Genomic DNA, 6,178 nt, shown 5'->3' with positions numbered 1-6,178 from the left:
CTTGCAAATGTATAGGTTGCGAGAAAAAAACTATTTAAAAATAGGTTTTTCTCCCACCTGATAGACTCTATGACGGCGGTTTGACTGACGAATGAGAACAGAAAACACGTCCCACCGGCGGTCCTTCTGCTCTCCACACATAGCAAACACAGTGCATGCACATTCCCCGGCCAATGCCGCTAGCGGTAGGCAAACACAGTGCATGCGCACTCCCCGGCCCATGTTGCTAGCCGGGCAAAGCGAAGGGTACGTCAGAGGTGTGCGTTACAGACCAGTAACACCCCCAAAGCTGAGGACATGGCAGGTGAGTATATCTCAATATTTTACATTGAATACATCATGCGTCTCTTTGATATATGATGTATTCAATGTGAGTAGGAGTCCTTGGCCTGCACCCTGTAAAATCGCTCCCAGTTCTGCTCCGCTGGGGATCTTCACTAAATCGGGGCCATTAGTGTGAGGACTGGGCTGGAAACAATCGATCTATCGCATGGCAACCACATTGTGACAGATGGCTTGTCCGGGCCTAGAACTTGATATGCCTGAGCCCTTGTCATGAAGAGGTTAATGTGCGTTGCTATGTCTGGCGGTGGTTATAGTTCCAGCCTGCGTGGTGAGTCACTGCTCAGACGAATGATGGAAGACTGTTTAGTTAGCAATGGGGAAGCTGGGGCCTCCGGGCCGATCTGAGGGCTTTCCTTTTTTCCTCAATTTGCCGGATGAAGGGGATGTGACTAAGCTGTTTGTGGTAGTGTGGTGAGCTAGGGTTTCAGAAAGGTAAGGGTGACCACAGAGAAACCAAATGGCTTCCAGTATCGTCCCAGCTCGACTGAATGCATCAAGCTTGTTATATAACAATCCCACCAATGGTAAATCATTAATGGATTAATGAATACATTAATCAGCCAGGACGGAATAAAATCAACATTTAATATCACAGAGGGTTTCAGGAACAAATATCCCTGCAAATAAAGAACTTAAAAAAATAGTCACTGCTGCATTTCAGTTATTTGTGTTCACACGCTCTCAAACTATTATTTACCCTTAAACATGGCTGTATGGCTGGAATTACAGAACCCAATGAAATTCCTCTTCTAGTTCCAACAAGATCCACAATGCTATTATATAAAGGGAAACACATAGCTTAATTTATGTGTGAAGACTGTGTCCTCTATTTTATTTTTTTTTTGCAAAAAGTGCAGATTTGAGTAGAAATGGTTAGTTTTATAAATTAGCCTGGTTATACCCCCCTCGCTGTCAATCAGACAAACGATCCTCCTACTTCCTGGTTTGTTTAGCTCAGTTGAGAAACTCAAGAGGCAGTAATTGCCCAGAGCACCTGCCTTGCAAAGACTTCTCATTGAGCTGCATTGGGAAGACTGTGATTGGACAGCCACAGAAAGTCTGGGCGGGGTTAGAAAGGGAGGGCTTGAAATGGCTGCAGATGTACAGCTTTTACAAATATAACTCCAATGAAAAAAATGCAAAATTAAATGCATGCAAGTTTTCAAGTTGTGTATATCAATAAACAGTGATTTGTATTCATTTTTTTAATTTGGGAAGTGGAGTGTGCTTTTAATGTATTCCTTGAATGCTGGCTGAATATGAAAGCTGTACAATAGGTGGCTGATACTTTGTATATTGATGGAGTGTGACTGTAAATGGCAAAATACTATAGTTTAAGAAAAATGTATGAAAAAGCTCAGCAAAAGAGATCTAAATTTCCGACTTAGCCACGCTGAAAATTTTTCGAACCTGGTATCGTAGTCCGAATTATGCAACCTGTCAACGCAGAAAGGGCGACTGAACGTGGTGCGAACGGCTAGTTGCTCTGCCAATGGTAAAAATGTGTGAAACAACTTATCACTTAAAGTGCCTGCAAGAGACTCTTCATGGGGAAATATGAGAGTCTCCTTATTGAGAATCCCCTGCAGCTATCCTGCATGCGCGTGTGCCTGATTGTGCATGCGCACGTCTATTTATGTAACGTTCAGAAAGAAGGCTTGTCTGATCTGAGGTCTGGTCTGAGAAGGAGGGATGTGGGAAGGGGCGGGGGGGGAAGACACGCTCAAGTTGTCAATCAAACAGCAAAGGGAGTGTTCCATTATTTATTAATAGAAGTACTGATTTCTCATAGTCATAGAGTGCCTTTTATATGGGATACTCAGCATCCATAGAGCACTTGTGGGTGTGGGGTGGTCCTTTGACTAAAGCAATCTATAGGTTACACTTTTACGCTCTGCAAAGTGTCTCTGTGTCATGTTTGTTAGAACAATTACAGCATAATTTTATAATTATTCTTCTAGTATTGGTATTAGGGAGGGAGAGGAACTGCGTGCTGGTTTGGCCTCAAACTCGGCTAGTTATTTATTGCCCCAGATCAAAACTTGCCAGACTTCCATAAAAAAAGTCCAACTAAATAGCAATGTGCAAATATGTACTAAAAGAAAATCAGTGGCAAAGCTCTGACTGGTAAAGGAACACTCCAGACACCATAGCTACTACAGTGCGGTGTAGTGGTTATGGTGGTAGGAGCGTCCTTACGCTTTCCCCATTGTAAGTAGATAAACTGTTTTAGGAAGGTTTGACTTATTACCTGGGCTCTGCCAGGTGACGCTCTCTGCAGCCTCCAGGAGAAGGTAAACCGCCTGCTCAGGAACGTTCGTCAGCTCTTCTGAAGTTAGTGCATTGACTGAGAGCATCAGATGATCACTCTCAGCCAATGAGGTAAGTTATGCACTGTTGAGCTGAGAGCTTCCAGCCATAGCGGAGGCCGAGAGCAGCACCCAGCAGGCCACAGGTAACAAGTCAAAACATTGTACAACTTATATTGAGGGGTGTCAGGCCAGAGTTGGCACCACAACCACTACATAATGCTGTAGTGGTTATGGTGCTTGGAATGTTCCTTTAACAAGTTGCTGCAGACAAAGCTTTTCATGATATATATTTTTAGGAAACTATTAACCAAGTCTAATCCAGAAGACCGATAACAGTAAGGAAGGTAATTGAACATATGATTTGGACATTCAACCAATATATTGACAAAAAACAGCGTTAATCAGGTACTGTGTGTTGGGCCTAAGGAAGACAACTGAGCAATAACCAAGCCATAAAACGGCCTACCTGCGTAGGCTCAAACAAGAAAACCAATATAAATACTGCTATTGCATTCCAGTGAGAGACTAAAGCAAAGGTAACTGACACGGCTCGTGAATCTCGTGGACTTTGAGACACACATAACTTAAACCGAATACCCATATTATCAATAATATAGGAACAAGATACGGTTTGAGATGTACTCACTGTAGCTTGTATGAGGACATTTGGAGCGAGTCCGAACTGTGCTGGGAAATCAGTCTGACCGAACGCCGCTGGAGAACTGAACTCCAGACACAAAATACTGAAATCTGGGCTCAAATTTTAATTATCTGAACTATTCGCACATCGACAGCACTAGCAGCCATCGTCAAATAGTTGTTATTATTATTATTATTATTATTATTATTATTGCCATTTATATAGCGCTAACAGATTCGGTAGCGCTTTACAATATTATGAGAGGGGGAATTTAACTATAAATAGGACAATTACAAAAAAAAATTACAGGAACGATAGGTTAAATGAAGTACGCTTGCTAACTAGCCACCACGGAAAAAAGAGAAACAAAATGCATATACAGAACAATTCAAAACGTTCTAACATGGATTCACAAAAAGCTTTCTTACTCGCCATTCATGGCGGATTTTCTACCATGTTCCAAGGATTAAATGTGAGAATAATTCTGGGATGGGGAGAGGAGACCCAGATTGAGATGGTCCCACGGGAAGGTATAAATCTCGTATCTCTCCACGTCCCTCGTTGACCTGAATCTCAGACTTGCACATAGCCCCATCTGATCAGGAAAACGTGTATATAGAGGAATTTCTGAATGGAAGGTTGAACTGGGGAAACACCAGCTGCAAAAAATAAACACAATGTGTGTGCATGCTATGGTAATTAGGAAGAGAAAAATAGAAGAATTGTATGAAAATAACGTGTGAATTGTGTGACAAACACATCTTCAGAATGATCATTCCGGGAACATTTTCATACCAACATGTTAACTTGCAAAAAAATTTAAAACAGACTTGAATTGCATTAATGTAAAATATATATATATATAAAAAATGAAAATGATTGCAAGAAATATCACGTGCAAGAAGTAGTTTGTTACCATGTGTGGAGTATATTCAGCCTGCAATATATTGTATTTCCATAAATATAATGATAACCCCCATAAACCCCTGGTTATTGTTTGCTAAAGGGGTGGGCTGATCACCATAGCCACAACATGCCTAGTAGTGGTTATGGTGCTAGTAGGCTGCGTACAATATCCCCTGGTTCTGGGTTAAACCATTTTTGAGCAGTGTGAACATTTTGTATCGAGTGCTTTTGGAATTTTTCTGTAACTCCAGTCTCTGTCTCACGGTGCGATCATGTCTTATATTGGTTGATGGTTACATGAATAAAAATATTATTGCCAACACGACACATGAACCCCCTCATGGCTATTTACTAAACTGGGAATAGGCCGGGAATTGGAGAGTCTTTTTGGTTCAGCTAATTTTCCATAAAATCTAAAATTCTACTCAAGTTTTGCAAATAATTGTATCTATTTGTCAATGCCTTTACAGTCTGTGTAGAGATGGTTTAGAAATGTACAATTCAAACGACATTTTAGCAAAGACAGAAAACACAATTTAATTAGAAATAAAATGAACCAAATGGATTGGAAATAGAAATGAAACATTAATGTAAAAAACAATGTGTCTCGCTTTTTAACTAAATCAATAGAAAAAAGAGAGATACTAGTTTGGGATAGAAAATATACCAAATGTTTAAAACAGTAGTTAAAATCAATAAATACATATAAACATTAATATAAAAATTAACACATTTCACGAGGCATTTAAAATAATTTGTCTTTTAAAAATATATTTTATAAAGTTAATCAACGTTGAAATAATGTTTATTTAAATAAATATATATTTTTAAAGGTAAAAGAATAAAAAAAGGCTTCATGCCAAAAGTCACAGGGTTATTCACTACAGTGAGAATTCAAAGTGATTTCCCAACTGAAACAAATATCTCAATCAGCTGTGCTTTAATTTAATTGCTGTGGCCGTAAAACTGAAATGAACTTTTAATCTGTTTTTAGTAAATAGCCCTGTCAGTCAGCAATGAACCAGTAAAAATGTAATTAAAAAAAGCATGTATGAAATCATAGTATAAACTATTTGTCAGTGGAATTTGTTGATACTATGTGTGAATGTTGTAGTAGATAATCTATGTGTTTCCTATTATGGGCACAACTCTGATCTTCCTCCTTAAGTTTCCTTAATGTGCTATCGATATTGATCAGAAAAACAAGAAAGGGGAACAGGGGTACTGCCCCATCCATGTTTCATTTATACACACACACAGACAGGCACACACACACAGACACACACAGACAGGCACACACACACAGACACACACAGACAGGCACACACACACAGACACACACAGACAGGCACACACACACAGACACACACAGACAGGCACACACACACACAGACACACACAGACAGGCACACACACACACAGACACACACATTTTGTCATAACTGCACGTTATAGCCACAATTTATTTTATTATCATTTCTTAATGTACTAATACAATATAACAGCTATTAAACCAAAAACCAAAAGGACGGAGAGAATGAAACGATAAATGGTGTTAAACTAAACACAGCACATGCTATCAAAGATTAAATGAACACCAAGTGGAACACTACTTTACAGACAAAAAAAAATATTTCTTTTTCCAAATGAGTAAAAAGGCAAACCATCAGGGTTATTTACTAAAGTGAGAATTCAGAGTGAATTTTTAATGGAAGGCTTACATAGAGGATTTATACAGTCTGGCTATTTTGACCTTAAAGCGGTCACCAAAAAAATTCTCTTTATGAAGCAGTTTTGGTGTATAGATCACTGCTCAATTCTCTGCCATTTAGGAGTTAAATCACTTTATGCAGCCCTAGGCACACCTCCCTGCATGTGACTTACACAACCTTCCTTAACACTTCCTGTAAAGGGTTACAGTTGCAAGAAAAAGTACATGAACCCTTTGGAATGATGTGGATTTCTGCACAAATTG

The sequence above is a fragment of the Pelobates fuscus genome, chromosome 8, assembly GCF_036172605.1.
Source record: "Pelobates fuscus isolate aPelFus1 chromosome 8, aPelFus1.pri, whole genome shotgun sequence".
NCBI lineage: Eukaryota > Metazoa > Chordata > Amphibia > Anura > Pelobatidae > Pelobates > Pelobates fuscus.
Note: the sequence above shows the minus strand (reverse complement) of the source record.